The 17532-nt window shown below is 42.3% G+C and overlaps 2 protein-coding genes across 3 annotated transcripts in view; one reads left to right on the top strand and one right to left on the bottom strand.

Annotated features, from left to right (window-relative positions):
* The window catches only part of CMSS1 (cms1 ribosomal small subunit homolog), a 1251672-nt gene that overhangs the window by 795496 nt on the left and 438644 nt on the right, over positions 1–17532 (bottom strand). The window lies entirely within an intron of this gene.
* The window catches only part of FILIP1L (filamin A interacting protein 1 like), an 840953-nt gene that overhangs the window by 524888 nt on the left and 298533 nt on the right, over positions 1–17532 (top strand). Inside the window, exon 4 of one of the 2 annotated variants that reach the window (XM_069204871.1) lies at positions 10855–10962. The exons of the other annotated variant lie outside the window; for it this stretch is intronic. The gene's annotated coding sequence lies outside the window, so the exon portion shown is untranslated. The remainder of the gene's footprint in view (positions 1–10854; positions 10963–17532) is intronic. 2 annotated transcript variants of the gene reach the window in all.

Genomic DNA, 17532 nt, shown 5'->3' with positions numbered 1-17532 from the left:
AACCCAGCCTGCTCTGAGAGAGGTGCTTACACACCACACCCAACAGGATGACCTACGACTCTGCATTCCAAGGTCTGGGGGTATGAAGATCTGGCTTCCCTCACAAGGGAGATGCCACCCTCCGTGCCCCACGGCCCATTTGGCAACTTGACAGGTGGGAAACATATTACTCTAGGAGGTGTATCCACCACTCAGGTCAGTCCCACCCCTAAGGTGTGCTGCCTGAAGTGGACACAGCTTTTAAAAATCAGCCATCTTGGTGTTGGCAGATTTAGAAACCGGGACAGGGTTATGCCCACTTCCCACAGGAAGTGTTCATATAGTGGGTGTAGTGATACCAAGGGTAAGTAGCCCATTGGCTACTACCCTATACTCCCTGAAACACCCACAAATTCAGTACTTTCGGGACCCCCTGGAACGAGGAAATCAAGTTCCTGCAGACCTACAAGGAAGGACACGGAAGAACTGCGAAAGCAAAGGAAGAAGCGTCTGACACAGGACCCAGTCCTGCCGGCCTCTCTGCTGCTCGTGCCGACTTGCGCCAAAGTTGCCTCATCCTGCAGCTTCTGTGTCCCCAAGCCCGGGAGGACTGCCTACCTTCTAAAAAGACCCAGGAACTCCTGTGGGGCAGCAGAGCTTATTTCTTGCATCTCCAGTTACCCCCAAAACAACCTATGCAGACTCTGGACCACCAAAACCTGACCACTTACAACACTACTGCACCATGCCATAAAGTTTGGGTTGAAGTGGACCAACAATACCAGCATGGTTCCCCAGCCCTTCAGAGATGAAGTCCACTCTGGACTTGACCCCTGAGGACCCTCTAACAAGACTTGCAGCCTCTGCACACAGGCCCCCTCAACCATGAGTGCCCCGGTAGAGAAAACCCGATACCTCAGGATACCTCTGCACCTGTTGCCCCTGCCCTATGGAGAAGTGGAGTGAAGGTGTCCACATGTCCTCGGACATCCCAAGATTGGAATCGCCTTGTTGGTTCCCCCTGACTGGATTACCAGTCCTCACCAGCAGCATCTTTTCGACTGGACCGATCTCCTTAGAGTAACATTGGGCACCCGGTGCAGTGCTACACCTCTGCACACAGCTGCCCCAGTGCCGCATGGTGTGACCTGTTGGTTTTGTCCTGACCCTTGCCCAGTGCTCACCCAAAGTCTAGGAGATGGGCCTCGTAAGCCGCTGTACTGTACCTTTCAGAAATTGCCCTAAGTGTCTATTGTTCAAACCTGTAAAGATGTTTCTTGCAAACCGTACTTACCTGAATGAACTGATTATGGTGCTAAAATATATATAAAGATGCTGGTTATTTTTGTAAATTGGTGTGGATCTCCTTCTTGAGTCGTCTGTCTCATTTATTGACTGTGTGTGTATTTATTGACTGTGTGTGTAAGACATAGAGGTCTTACACTCCTCTATGTTAAGGCTAAGACTGCTCGACCACACTACCTTCTAATAGAGCGCTTTGGGATTAGATAGCAAGCCTTGTCCACCGGTAAGGGGACCCCTAGACTCTTTGCATGATATAGCTGATTTTGATATTTTATATAAAGAGCCAACTTCCTACAAAGTCTACAGTAAATATACACTATAGATCACAACCTTCGAACTCAAGGAGGAGATACAATATTTAGTAAGAGGCAACATTAAAGGAATTAGCCTCTGTAATGATATTTGTGTTTTGACCACTGACTCCACGTTACACTTAGCCAAGAAGCACACCGTCACATTAGTGACCACCAACTTAATTTTTCCTGTTGACCTTATTTTAGCATTAACCACTGCCACATTAAAAGCTGCAAGTATTTTTCCAAGTTATACAATGTGCTCAGGTTTTTATTCTGCATGTTTGTGTATTCTTTCCTACCAATGGCTTAGGCTGATAAGAATGCACTAGGATGGCAGGCAATGGTTTTGTTTTGATAGAGGCCACCTTTGGATTTTGGCCAAGTCATGACATGTTCTTTACAAAGCTGACCTACAGTAACCAGCATTTTTTAAATAATAAGCTTATGCAGTGAGAGGGAGTTTCTAGAATTCTCCTCTCTTGTTTGTTCAAAGTATAAGAGGCCGAGACCAGATAGACCGGGTAGTGACTCAGATCTCGGACATGCTCAGGGCGCTGAGGTGTGTCATCCTTCCCGTGAGGATAAGTGATCTCTCTGTCTCCACGATCGATTCTGGGATCTGGCGATCTGATGCTGATTAGGAAGGAGATGAAACAAATTTGCCCTTCCCTCATGGTGATGCATTTTTTAATTAATTATTTGCTTTGCATTGTGTTGTGTTGGAAATGGCCCTTTTTGCAGGGTTATCCCCAAACCTTTTGCCTTCTTCCTCCTATTTTTTCAGGTCTGTTTTTGCTGGTTTATTGTCTGCACACTTTACCACTACTAATCAGTGCTAAAGTGCAAGTGCTCCCTATAGAAATTGTTTTGTTGATTGGTTTATCCATGCTTTGCATATTTGATTTACTGATAAGTCCCTAGTAAACTGCACTAGAGGTGCAGAGGGCCTGTAAATCAAATGCCTCTAGTGGGCCTGCAGCACTGGTTGTGCCACCCACATTTAATAGCCCTGTAATCGTGGCTCAGACCTGCCACTGCAGTATCTGTGTGTGCAGTTTTAAACTGCCAATTCGACTTGGCAAGTGTACCCCCTTGCCAGGCCTAAGCCTTCCCTTTTACTACATGTCAGGCACCCCTAAGGGAGGACCCTAGGTAGCCCCAGGGGCAGGGCGCAGTGTATGTTTAAGGTAGGACATATACTAGTGTGTTTTATATGTCCTAACAGTGAAATACTGCCAAATTTGGTTTTCACTATGCAAGGCCTATCTCTCTCATAGGTTAACATAGGGCTGCCTCTAAATATCCTTAAAGCGCAGATTCCCCTTGGTGTTTAGGGTCTCTGAACTCACAATGTAAAAATACATCTTTTATTGAAGTTGGTTTTTAAATTGTCTGTTTGAAAACGCTCCTTTTAGAAAGTAGGCATTTTCTTGCTTAAACAATTCTGTGACTCTGCCTGTTTGTGGATTCCCCATTAGGGTCAGTTTGACAGTTGGGCTGTTCACACCTCTTCTCTAGACAGTGACACAAAAGGGGGCATATCCTGATGAGCCATTTGAGCTAGAGGGGAGGGAGGAATGGTCATTCACACCTGAAAGGACTGTGCCTGCCCTCACACAATGCAGTCTCCCACCCCCTGGTGTGTGTCTGGGGCCTGGCCTGGACAAGGAAGGATCTGGCAAACACTTGAGACTTTGCTTTGAAGTTTGCCAACTTCAAAGGCAGAACAGGGTATAAGAAGATGAACCCAAACCCCAGACTTTTAGAATCTTTCTGGAATCAAGAGGAACCTCTGCCAAGGAGAAGAGCTGGAGGAGAAGTACTGTCCCTTTGCTGTTTTGCTTTGCTGGACTAGCCTGCATTTGTTGCTTCTGCCTTAAAAGAGTGAAAAGAGCGAACTTTGCTGTGTGTCGTGCTTGAGAAAGTTCTCCAAGGGCTTGGAGTAGAGCATGCCTCCTGTTCGAAGTCTCAGGGACACCAAAGACTTCAGTTTCCTCGACCCGCAGCACTGGAAACTGTGTGTTTTTTGCTGCTCAAGAGGAGAAAAGACCGCCCCGCCGCCAATGCTGGCCTGCACAGTGACCTGCCAACGCTGCATGGAGTCTCACTGCCCGCTTCGCACCATGACCCTGGTCTCACTGACGCAGTCAGCGGACGACTTCACCGAGCCGCTGCTCGCACCACAACCTGTGGGCCCCGCACTCCGGCATCGCCTGCTCACACCGTAGCCTGGGCCTCCCTGACGTCGCCGCTCCTGCTGACACCGGCACCGCTGCCTGCACAGTGGCCTGTGCACAAAACACCATCCCGTCCCGCCCTGCAGCCCCAGTCCACAGACGCCAGCACCATCAACTCCAGTGTCGTCACCAGGCATCCCTGCCTGCACCGTGGCCTGTGGACACCGCTTGGGAGGGTCACGAAGCACAGTCCCGTCCCGCACCACTGGCTTGGGCCTACGGACAACAGCGCTTTGGCAACGACGATGCTGCTACCTGCACCGTGACCTGTGGACACCGCATGTTGCACCGCCCCGCTTCACACCGCAGCCCTGGTCTCACAGATGCAACTGGACACCATCACCGAGCCACTGCTTGCCCCGTGACCTGTGGGCACCGCACGTCGCATCGTCCCGCTTCGCACCGCAGCCCCAACGCCATCCACGCCAGCGCTCCTGACTGGAGTTCGATCTGCAACACGTGCGACTTCAAGGGCCCGATGACTCCTGCACCGACTCAGGAACTGAAACCGCGATGCTGCTCTCCAGAGCTCACCGCGAGGATCACGATGCCCTACAAATCCAAGGTACTGTTTGCCGGTCTTCCCGACACCGCAGCTGGCCTGAACTGTTGGTTTTGTTGATCACAACGCCGTGATAGCCCCAGGTGGAGCTATTGACTTCAAGGAACTGTATTTTTGAGTAAATCTTGCAGAATTCATTTTTTATTACTGTATGTTGGATTTTTATCGTATTTGGTCTTGTTTTAAATAGATAAATATTGTCTATTTTTCTAAAACTGGTGTGGTGTCCTTTCATAGTGTTTTTACTGTGTTATTGTGTGTTATGTGCAAATGCTTTACACATTACTTGTGAGATAAGCCTGACTGCTCGTGCCGAGCTACCAAGGGGGTGAGTAGGGGTTATCTGAGCAGGTATCTCCATTATCCTGACTAGAGTGAGGGTCCCCACTTGGACAGGGTGCAAACCCACTGCCAACTAGAGACCCAATTTCTAACACATTGTAATATAGATATATATATTTGGTGTGTATAGCGCAGTGGAGAATCATCTGTACATGTTTTCATTTAATTGCTGTGACCATTTTTAAACGTGTACTTTCAGCATGCTAATCTTCTTTACGAACCTTGCAAAGTGAATTAATAAATGTCTTCTTTAGACTAAGAAGCACATTCTAGAGATTTTTGTCAGTGCATGAGTGTTTCAACTCGGTCATTAGTGAAGCAAAACAGCCTCATACAACACTACGTTCTACTCAACTAAAGGCACATTCATGACAGTCTTGACAATGTGGCTCTTTTTTGGGTAGATGGTGTGCAAAGGGAACCATTAATGGAATCTGTAAATTTAGATGAAATAACACACACAATTAACAGCTTTGAGGGTGGTAAATCCCCAAGGTTGGACAGGCTAATGGATACATTTTATAAGGAATACAGGGACATCCTACCTCCCCACCTACCGAATGTTTATAATGAGGCCATGGAAACTGTACATCACCCAAGCACCACTAGCGAAGCAATAACAACAGCATTGGTAAACCCAGGCAAAGATAAGACTAGGTGTAAATCATATTGTCCCTTACATTTATTGAATCTAAATAACCAAATTTTGGCAAAAATTCTCACCACCAGGCTTATCCCTATATTGATACAGTAGTCCAACATGCTCAATGTGGCTTTATTCCAGTTAGGGTCACATCTCGCAATCTACCAACGCTATTCTCATTAATACACCAAATACAAATTGAAAAGGGAAGCAGCCTCTGTATTTTTAGAGGCAGACAAAAATCTGAGTGCCTACAAGGGAAATTTCTAAAAGTGGTGTAGGAAAGAAAGGGACTCTGTGATATATAATCAAACAGATTGATCTGGTCTATGCAGAGCCTACAGGATGAATCCAGGTAAACAATGGCTTGTGTGAAAACGTCTACATTTCTTCAACTTGTGCTAGCTCTTGAGCCCCTGGTTTCTAAATTCAGGGACACAATTCCCAAAGAGGCCTTCCATTCCGAGCTAGGAGATTACTGATATTATTACATGCAGATAATATCTACTGTTTGTTAAAAACTCCACATGAATCTGCCCCACTAATCAGAGAAATAATCAATTTTCATTCATATTCTAGGATTATCATTTTTGGGGTAGGAAAGGAGCTCTTATTTATCATATCAAATACAATACAACCAGAGACTGAATATCCATTAAATTGTTGGAACAACACACAGAAATATCTCACAATAAACATTAACGGAAACGGGTAGCAGTTATTAGGAGATAATTATGGCCCAGCTATTGAGACAAACAAGTGTCAAATCAGGAAACTGATTAAATTACCACTGTTAATGGCAGGCCAAAGGGAACTGATTAAAGTTGTGGTCCTTACTAAGATTCTTTATTTATTTAGGAATGTACCAATTTCTCTACTAGCTTTTTCAATACCCTAGAAACCATACTCATCGAACTGTTATGGACTGTTAAGAAACAGGTTATCAAGAGGGAGGTATTCACTTTACCTTTCAATAAATGGGGAGTCGGGGTCACTGATTTCGTAAGGCACCATCTTGCTGCCCATGCTCACTTTGTAGCCTATTGGTTGATATTGGATTACCCTATCCCACATCTGGCAGTAGAGAAAGTTTAAATCAAAATAGAAAAATTGCAAACTGTCACATGTACCAAACACCCTAAACCCAGTCCAGAGATTCATATCGAAAGATGTACCCATTGGGCGTGGTGGTCAGCTTGTTCCAATAAAAAAAAAAAAAGTTTGACTGTGCTGTACACTCCACATTTTCAGCAATAAAGAATACACTGCTCCCGCCAACATAAGAAACGTCAGCAACATATGTACTAGGGCACAGGTATATCAACCGACTGGGACAGATTTTTATTGTGACTTCTTATCACTAGATGAATTCAAAACCAAAGTTAACAACAAATGTACTTGCATATTTCAGAATACATCAAGCTGCAAAAGCTTCCTTCCCAACATTCTTGAAGGAGCCTAAGGGTTCTAGCACTTTAACACAAATATTGCAATCCACAGCTAATAGAGGATGGCTCTCTAAATTATAAAGTTTATTTACAGACCCATGTGTGACTATAGTGCACCGAGTGAAAAATCTGCTGAGAAAAGGACCTGTGAATGGAAGTAGAAGATAAAGTATGACATCATTGCCATATGCAACCGAAAACATTCAAACTTAAGGGGCACAAATTAATTCACTTTCAGTTCTTTCCTATGATCTATTAGTCACCAGCTCTATTATTTAACTGACAGAACTGCAAGCCCCAAAAGGTGTAGCTACCACACCCCACCAGTGAACTTATTTCACCTTGCCTGGACCTGTCCTGGCATAGCAGCCATTTTCGAAGGGCTGCTCAATCGATTTCCGAGATTATAGAGTACACACTTGCTCTTCTACCACTAACGGGGTTACTGGGGTATGTGGAGGAGACTATTGCCGCTATCATGTGCTTTGCCTGGGGTTGGCTTTTAAATAATTTAACTGCTGTCATTTGCTGGATTGAACGTTTTATTTGGATGAGACTGGACCAGAGTGAACACTCCTGAATGCAGCAACAATGTGTGGTGGCGTCTGTAAGATAACTCCCACACTGTCTTGTACAATTCTTCTTGTTTTATTGAAGTCAAAGCTTTCGGACACACTTAATATAGAATGACAAGGCACACTGTCACCGCACATTTTTTCATGATCAATCTCCCACAGTATCTGCTCGATAACTGCCCCAACCCCAACATTCTAGAATGCCTCACACCTACATCATAATATAGGGAGTGGAGGTAATCGCATCATGTCCTGGAGGGGACATAATCCTTCAGGTACACTACAAACACCTACTGCCACAACACATCCTCCCTTATTATGTTCATAAAACATTTCACATGGAAATATGAAATACTAGTAAGTAATGATAAAAAAAAACTACAACGTTAATAATATACTCGATAAAATAGTACTTACATACCACTGAATTCTATATGAGCAATACTATATATCAAAAAATATATCTGCATATCATTTCACATGTAGCTATAGACTAAGGAAAAGGTACCCTTTTTGTAAATGTGTTACACGTAATAAAAAACACAACAGAATTTAAATTAGTGATTATTCTTATTTAAACTCTAACATATTCTTACTGGATCATTCACACAAGCAATTCACAGCACGTCTTGTCCCGCCTATTTTGCTATAATGCTACCCCTTTTGTGAGATGCTTAGCTACCACCTACTGGGTTTTCCATCACTTCTTGCTTTCTCAAATTCCCAAGATTTTGGATACCCATTTGGTCATCCTCACATGGCGTCACTGCACCCTCTCTTGTTTCTTCTAATGCAATTTCCCTATTATTTTGCCATGCCCAATTCACATGGCCTTAGGGTGTCTCACCTTGTGCAACATCCTCCTCATCCAACCACTCAAATATTTTGTCTTGTAACTCCATCTTACCTTTGAGAACTAATTTCATTATTCTGTGTTGTCTGGTTACTTCTTTCATTATCTACATTCAATCTGGATCTGTCATCTTTTCCCATACACGAAGAAATGGAAGCCATGCCAAACATTACCATTGCTTAGTAATACTGAATTGCAGAGTGTTTTCTACCACTAAGGGTTGAGAAAAACGACTTTGATTTTTTTTCCAATAAATCCACTTATTTTTACCCTTATTCTGTCACTAACTTTCAAAGGTACTGTTTTACTTCTGTGCTTCAAGTCATAATACTTTTTGAACTCATTTTGTGCTTGAGACAATTTTTCTTTTTCTACATTTGGTGACCAATCAACTCTTTGCTGCTTTAAACCATCTTATATCGTTGGACATAGGAGTTCTTTCCCTCATGAGTTCAAAAGGAATGGATCCAGTACTCTCTCTGGGAGTGAGTCTGTATGCCCACACTGTCTTGTACAATTCTCTCCTCCACACAAGATTGGTATTGCTAGCAATTCCTTTAATCACTCAGTTAAACCATTCTTCAGCTCAGTTTCTCGCTGGATGGTACACTGAAGTGGTCTTGTGAATTATCACATTTCTTCTTAAGTAAGTTTTAAAACTCTCTGCTATGAATCGGGGGCCATTGTCACTCTGAATATACTTAGACATCCCTTTCTCCATAAAATACTTTGCCTACAAAATTGATAACGGTGCTTGAGTCTGCTTTTTGTACTACTCTAAACTCAGGCTACTTAGTAAAACAATCAATTATCACAATCACATACACCTGTTCTCCTTATTCTCATATTGGCCCCCATAATGTCTATTCCAACTCTTTCCCATGGTATTCCTGGACTGGTTAAAGGATGTAAAATAGGTTTAAGTGTCACTTGGATTTTATCTGAATTCTCACACTGTACAGTGGCATAACAAAATTTAAGGGCCCCCCTGTAAAGTACCTGTAGGAGGCCCCCTGGGCACAGTCAGGGGCATGCCGCCTGTGCACAGTGTAGTGAGCTGTGGAGGCCCCTTGGAGCGCGGAGCCCCGCCCGCACTGCAGGGGCTTTTGTTACGCCACTGACACTGTATGCAATTCCTGAGTTTTCTCTCTTTGTCACACCCTGGCCACCAATACCAACTCTTCAATCTTATCTTAGCTTTACCTATGCCCAAATGATCTTTATGACCTATTCCTAGGATTTTCTCTCTCAATTTTTCTGGGGTAACCATTTTTCCTTTTCTTAAAATTAAACTTCACTCATAGGATAACTCATATCTCATGCCCCAGTATGTCGATAACTTCTCTGTGATAAGATTTCTTATTCGGCCACCCCTCCAACATCATGCTATTCACTTCTACTAGAAGTGCATCTTTTTTGGGCACATTTCCATTATGCTAGGAACTTTCTCTGAAGTATTTGCTATACAAAATTAATCCAAGTTATCCTCACAAACTTCACTCAAAGGTAATGGCATCTGGCTCAAAAAACTGCAATAACATTTTTTGAATTTGGTACATATTGTACTTCATAATTAAAATCAAATGGTCTTACTGACATACGAGCTAATCTTGGTGATGCATTATACAAACCCTTGGTGGTTAACACCTTCGTGAGAGGTTTATGGCCGCTACGCAAAATAATTTTGTTTACCTTATTTTTGTTGTTGGAAATGCTCCAGTCCCCATACGCATGTGAGTGCTTCTAGTTGGATGACTAAATATTTTTCTTCAGTAGGGGTAAGCGAATGGGAAGTGAGGGCAGTGGTTTCTTCCTTACCCAATGTTCTTTTGTGTGTAAGGACAGCACCAGTGCCTTTACTACTAGCATACGTGTGACTATGCTTGGCAAATTCCAGATCAAAACCTTGTAGGGGATGACCACTGTAAATATTTTTAAGAGATATGTGTCCTGACAATGACTAGATGATTCAAATTAGTTTTTTTACTTTGAGTAATTGTCTGATTTCACAGGTTTTAGATGGAAAATCTTTCACAAATTTCGAATTGATTTCCACTAACCCCCAAAACTCTCTTACTTCATCCTTATTCTTGGGGGTGGGTGCCTCTTTAACAGTGTCCAGCAATTCTTTTTTTTGGTTTAATCCCCTCAGCTGTATTTCATCTCTTAGATCGGTAACTTGCTTTTGGCAAACTTGCACTTACTAAATTGATACCTTTTTTCTAGTATGTTAAGTAACTGTAATAGTTTTTTGTCATGTTCTTTTCTAGTTATTGCCATCACTAATATGTCATATTGTAAGATTAACAGGTTTTTCACACATTTGAATAGTTCATGCATTAACCTTTGGAACACGTCTGATGCCAGCCCAAAAGTTACTCTTTTAAATCTGTAACACTCAAATGGTGTAATGAAAGTGGTGAGATTCCTGCTATCAGGGTGTAACGGGACCTGGTGACAGGCAGCAGTAATGTCAATAATAGAAAAACATTTTACATCTTTAGTGACAGTCAACGTTTCATTAATCTTTGGTAACCGGAAAAGGTGTACAAGGATGTTTTTGTTAAGATCTCATAAATCAACGAATAATCTTAGCTTGCCATTTTTTTTTTAGCCACTACTAACAGCACCACCCACTCTATGGCTCCACTTGGTCAATGATTCCTGCCCGATGTAATTCATCTAGTTGAATTCTCACATCATTCTTCTTTAAGGACAAAAGGTAGGTTTCTAACTTTGTGTTTGCATGGTTTAGCCTCTTATTTCAATTGTATTTTATGGCAGAAACCTTTGAGTTTCCCTATACGTCCCATGAATACTGTTGGGAATTTTTTTAGAAGCATACAAACCAAATTATTTTTCTGATTGAACTATTAGTACTGGTTCTGGGCTGTTAGGATTCAAGGTTATTCCTAAATTGCCTTGGCCCATCCACCCCAGTACAGATGGGCCTGTGACAGAAACATACAATTTGCCCATAGTTTCTCTGCTCTTGAACACTAATTTAGGTTTCCTTTATCCAATCCTTTCAATTGGTTCACCTGTAAACATTTTGATTGTAATATCAGGGTGTTCTAATTCTTTCTCTACAATGCGTGTAAATTTGTCTTTCCATACATCTTTGTTCACTATTATGTAAGGAGAACCAGAAACAGCCACTACTGAAATGTCAAATCCACCTACAGACATTTCACATATTGGTTTCTTTTCTCTTCCTTATTGGTATCAATATCAAGTATTTGTGCACCTTCTACATTCAATACACACATTTGAGATCAGTGTCATCGGATGATTCCGTGTGATACTTTTGGTCAACAATTCTTACTTTACCTTCTGACTTTTTCCTGACAAATGTTCTGAAAATATCCCAAAACACCACATTTAGCACATTTCTGCCTTTGTGCAGGGCATTTCCTGTCATTAGCTAAACGATCTGTACTTCTGCATCTATAATGTTTCCTTTTTGTTGAGCTCTTTAAATTATTTCTCCACTCTACATCTGTCTTTTCCTTGTTCTTCTTCTTGAATGGGACCTGGAATGATGACTTGGTGCTACTTATTTTAGCAACAACAGGTTAATCTTGTTTGTTCTTACTATCATTTAATACAGTTTTGGCGCACCTTCCGATCAATTCTGCTCTTTTAACAATGTTGATAACATACTGGAGTGTTTTTTACCTTTTTGCCCATAAACTCTCTTGGATGCTACAGTTGTCTGCTCTCATTACTATTTGGTCCCTAATAAGTCCATTGTGTGAAGAGTTCCGAAATGACACGTAAATGCCAATTTGTTTTAAAGCAGATAAGTAATCTTTAATTGATTAATCTTTTCCCTGTATTCTGTGGAAGAATTTGTAACGATCCAATGCGACACATATTGTAGGTATGTAGATGAAATACATTTCCCGAAGCTGTATTGAATAACTAATGGAATATGTACAGCCGAAAGTGTGTGTGTCAATGTTGCACGCTATATATGTTTCATGGAATAGCATAATGTATCTTACTAATACCAGGTACTATTACCAAAGTGTAGTTATGTGGATTTGCCAGATTATTGTTATTTCTTATTGTAATGTTAGAACTAGAGCAATACAATCTGATACAGGTTGACAATGTGTAGAAATACCACCAAGCGTGAACATGTATTTGGAATACTTGAGGTGTAGCTGATCTCGTTGTTAACTACGCTTCTCCTATCTGCGTAAAAGAAATTACTCTTTTCAATACCTGTGCACATCGGCGTTCTTCCTACCTGATGTGCTAAATAAGTTTCAACGCATAAACGTTGTTCTATGATGATAACCGTACGCATCGGCATTGCTCCATGAAGACCAACCCAATCCAAAATTGCCCTCATGAATATGGGACTTAATTGTACATAAAGAGAAGTTGCTGAATTACAGGAGCTTACACTGCATGAATAAATACTGTTCCTCTCACATCTTTAGACTTGGTGGCATGCATCTAATTGATGTATTGTCTAATCACATTGCATGCATTAAAATCAGGTACAATGGAGGCACGTACTAATTCTTCAAAATGGTGGCTCCTATGTGACAAGTATTCAATCTAATCACGGTGCCTGCATTAAGTTCAGGTAAAACGGAGGCACGCATGCGTGCACAGGACTAAATGTGTTCCAGTGACATGATTTGAGTCGTTGAGCAGAGCCGTTACAGACAGTTTAACACTCGCACAAAAGGTAAGCATTATATAACGTGTACACTTTCTTTTGGTATGGAGCAATTACTATTTAGTCAGAAAACTTAACATTGTTACCATTTGGTGTAAATTTTATAAGTACTTGTTGTAATGAAATCTGTTCTTCAGCGTTGATCATCTTTCTGAGTTGCAAGTCGTCCAGGGTTCGAGTGTGTTAGAGCTCATCACCAATTTCGTAAAGATGACTCCCACAGTTTTATGCAATTCTTCTTGTTTTATTGAAGTCAAAGCTTTCCGACACACTTAACGTAGGATGACAAGGTGCACTGTCACCGCGCATCTGTTCATGACCACACGCTCTCAGCATCTGCTCATTAACTGCCTCAACCCCAACATTTTAGAATGCTTCACGCCTACATCATAGTACAGGTGGTGGCTGGTAATCGCACGGTGTCCTGCAGCATGCATAATCCTTCAGATAGACTACAAATACCTGCCATCACAACAGCGTCACACTAGGAAGCTGGGATAAGAATGCTCAGTGTGAGGATAGCTGTGTGACTGAAATGTTCGTAGCTGGAAAAAGACTGGGACAGAGGCAGGAGATTCAGTGCCCCTGTAGACCTGCCAGGTATCCGGTGATGGCTTTAGTCTTGAGAGGATCCCAGTGCAGTGTTTGCTGAAAGACCCTTCTTGGTATTCTCCTTGTGAGGAGGTCCCCAGGCTAACATGTTCAAGTGTACCATGAAAGAATATTTAATTCTTACAGCAGAAGGACTGGATGAGATGTTTAACTCTGGTTAATAAACCACTTCTGAGCAACCAGTATTCCTATGGCCTGTTGGAAGAGTGGTGTTATTCATGTTGACGGATGGGATTGTGAGAATGCACAAAAAGATAGGGGGTGCTGCAATGTTAATGACTCTCTGCACTGGTCCTATATAAAGCAGAAGTCTAAGGTGTCCTAAGCACACATGCTCAAATCTCTGATAAAGAGACCTTTGTGAGATTTTACGCTGCTTCCACTGCATCCAAGAGTCCCCTTCACCTGTATAAGGTAATTTTTATTAGGGTCGTGCCTGCACTAGTGCATGTATCTCACTTGGAAGACGCGCTTGTATACAGAAAAGGACTTGGAGCCCTCCCCTTGCTTACCATTTGCTGTCTTCATGTCATTCTCGTCTACCGGCTCCAAAATTGGCCAGTGTAGACGAAATGTCACTTCTGGTGCTTGCTGTGGAGCAGAGACCAAGCACAGATTAATTCAAATTAATCTGTGCCCAATGGCTGCTCCCGACGTGATTAAGGTACTATTTCGTGCCCACGCTGCCTCCCTCTCTGTCTATAGCCCCTGCATGCACTTCAAATCACTCTCCTCCAGCTCTTGCCTGCTCCCTGCCACTCCCTTATGGCGGATTATTTCTTGTTGCAATTAGGAATGTTTTCCATCACTAAAGATGATCATTCGTCTTGGAATAGCAGAACAGTTACCTGAAAATCTAGGGCAGTACAAAACTTATTTAAACCAAGTTTGTGGATTTTGTTTTCTGTGCAAGAGCAGCAACTTTCTTTTTTTTTTTTTAAATGGCAATCGTGTTAAGGTGATTAGGTCTTACCTAAACAGCAGAATGCCTGGTCTCTTTGAGACAAATTGTTAGTTTATAACCCCCTTACTCCCTTTTCAATGCTTGTGTTATCAATCGTTGTCACTCCAAACAGACCTCTTTCATCTTGTGTCATCTCTGCTGCGGGCCCGGGATGCGCATCTGATTTGTACTGAGGCCATGTGCGTACAATAAAGTACAGTAATAGATAATGTAACAAACACTCTTGCTGCCTTATTGTACAAGGTTAAGCGTCTTCCGTGAAGATTAAGAAACATAAAATATAGTTACTTGGATGTTTTGTTTTCTAGCAGCAGCCGAAGTAATTCACACACACGCAGCTGGAGAAACAGGACATCCTCCCTGTATGGTGCAGTCTCGTAATGTTGTATAATACAGCTTGAACATGGCATCATGGGTTTGGGCGGTGCAAGAAGCATAACAGCAAGTGGTAGTCATATTTTCACACCGAAACCAACAATGCTATAAGTACCAGAATGCGTCGGATTGCATAGGGACTGCACAGGACTGGAACCTGGGTGTGTTCTTATGTTGAGCCACTTTAGCAACCCTGTTGATTGTTTTCCGGTAGAGCAGCAGGGTGCTGTACACTCCACACCATATGGTTATAAAAGGAGTTCCGCATTTGTGTAATTCAATTATAGAGGTGCTCCCACAGGCTTTCCGATTTGTGGAGGTGCATGGTAATCTATATATGTACTGTTGCACTCACCTCATAGTGATCGTATTAACATCATCTGATTTCCACAAGGGAACACCTTAAATTAAACCTGTCATTGAAGTGTAGAAAAAGAAAGCTACACAAGGTGCATTAGCCCACTGAGCTTCTGGACAGCAGATGGTTAACCCCAGGTAAATACCGTACATACCAATTTCTGTGTTCTGGCCATTTTTTTCTGTGAGGCTGGTAATTTCTTTTTTTTTAAGCTGGACAGTCCAAGGCTATTGTTTTTTTAATTTTTTTTATTTATTTATAATTTTATGTAAACAGCATATAACATAAAATAAAATGCCACCTTGGTCCTTACAGTAATGGATCAGTCAGCTACTTTGATCTATCTTCGGCTCTCCAAGCTCCCCACGTCTCAGTAACTCTTATTAATCAGGCCGGGGAAGCCAAAAAACATTGCAGAATTTCCATATAATAGGATGCCCCAGCCGGAAGGGTCCATCGAGTCGTCAAGTCCAAAGTCAGGACCAAACAGATGTGGCAGATAGCAGAAAAAGAAAAAATAAATAAAAAGAAGACAAAAACTTCAAAAAAATAAAAGATAGAGAAGGCCGGGAGGAGCAATCACAGTTCTCAGCAACCATTCTGTACAACCTTATCCCGTTGTAGAGTGAATAGCACTCATCACCTCAGCATTCCCATCCGCAGCAGGTTCTTTAGACAGACGCCGATTCAAGATAAGATCTACACGGTGCCCAGATGTCACGTGGTCTGGAGCCAACCGGAGTCAGTTCCCAGTAATTTGTTAATTGTTCCTGGCAAAAAGCGGCATCCCGCAGCCAATCTGATATTTGAGGAGACCAGGTCCGGCCCCAACAGATTGCCACTCTGCGCTTAGCTAGCAATAGCATCATGCCAACCAGACGCCGCACTGAAGCCTGCACCTTATTCACTCCTCCCAACAGCGCCATCAAGGGAGATGGAGGAATCTTCAGCCCAATCATCTCAGAGAGTATACAAAAGACCCTTCCCCAATATGCACGTACTGCAGGACAGGTCCACGCCAAGTGCATAAAATCGGCAGCAGGAGCCCGGCATCTTGCACAGGTATCACACGTTCGCAGCCCCATAGCACATAGACTTCTGGGGGTGTAGTACAGACGGTGTAAAAACTTAAAATGTATAAGGCGTAATCTATAGTTCGGTGACAGCTCCTTCATATGCGTTCAGTTGAAGTAACAAGCATTTGCGATGCAATAGGTCTGACATTTTCCTTTGTTAGAAGTATTACCATGGTAAATTCTGAACTAGACTTTTCTTGCCACATAAATCGGTCAACCCTATCTCATAATTTCATCTTTTCCTGCCATTTTTTGATGGTCACTGGCGGATACTGATATAAGAAATCACAAACCCTTGAGGAGAGATGAGGAGATGACTGCACTACCAAGTGTTGTGTAAACGTCTGAACAGAAATTGGAAAATAAGGCTGGAAAATTATTCTCTTTTTATTTTATCAGAACGAAAAGTCTTGCAAGCATTGATACCTTGCATTTCAATAAGCAGAGCAGCCTGAGAAGATTTATGGCCTCAATAAAGGAGATGAGCAATGCCCTGTGTGTGATTTTTTGAGCAGTGGCAGGGAGGGGCCGTGGAGAGAGAGAGAGACTGGAGATGCAATGCAAGACTAAGCAAGTTTAACATCACTGTTTCTAGGCTTAGCTACATTCCACCAGAAAGGGCACATTGTGGCTTTTGTGAGCAGTGAGCTAAAGGACCGGGTGTTTTTTTTTTGTAAAATGAGCTTACTTTATGAGCCAGAGGTAAGGGAGGACGGCACTGGAATGAAGCCAAAACAAATGACAGCTACATGGGAGGAATGGAATCCTGCAATAAAACGCAGGCAGTTACCAGCCTAAAACACCCACAGTGAAAGGGGAGCACCAAAGACATAACAAAAATAGTCAGTCACAGCAACAGATAAAACAAAAAAGTGGAGTAATACAGTAGTTGTTCACTGCTCTGAAACAGAAAAAGGAGGGAGAAAAAGGTAGAAATGACAAGATTTTTTAAAGGACACAGCAACCAACAAATGAAATTGCTTTGGAAGAAGTAGACTAGAAACACACATGTGGTCGAATGCTTACGCTCGACCTAAAAAGCAAAATTTTACTATCCCAGTGTTCTTTGTTAGAGAAAACTGCACCTGTTGAACAGACGATTAAGTGAATGAGACCCAAACTATGGTATAAATTAACTGGGCTCTGCAGTTAGAACACATCCACCATTTCTCAAGACAAACTGCGACCTTATCCCACCTTACTTTAAAAGT

Source organism: Pleurodeles waltl, chromosome 8, assembly GCF_031143425.1.
Source record: "Pleurodeles waltl isolate 20211129_DDA chromosome 8, aPleWal1.hap1.20221129, whole genome shotgun sequence".
In the NCBI taxonomy this organism is placed as follows: Eukaryota; Metazoa; Chordata; class Amphibia; order Caudata; family Salamandridae; genus Pleurodeles; species Pleurodeles waltl.
The sequence above is the reverse complement of the archived record's forward strand: the minus strand, read 5'-3'. Positions and strand labels throughout refer to the sequence as shown.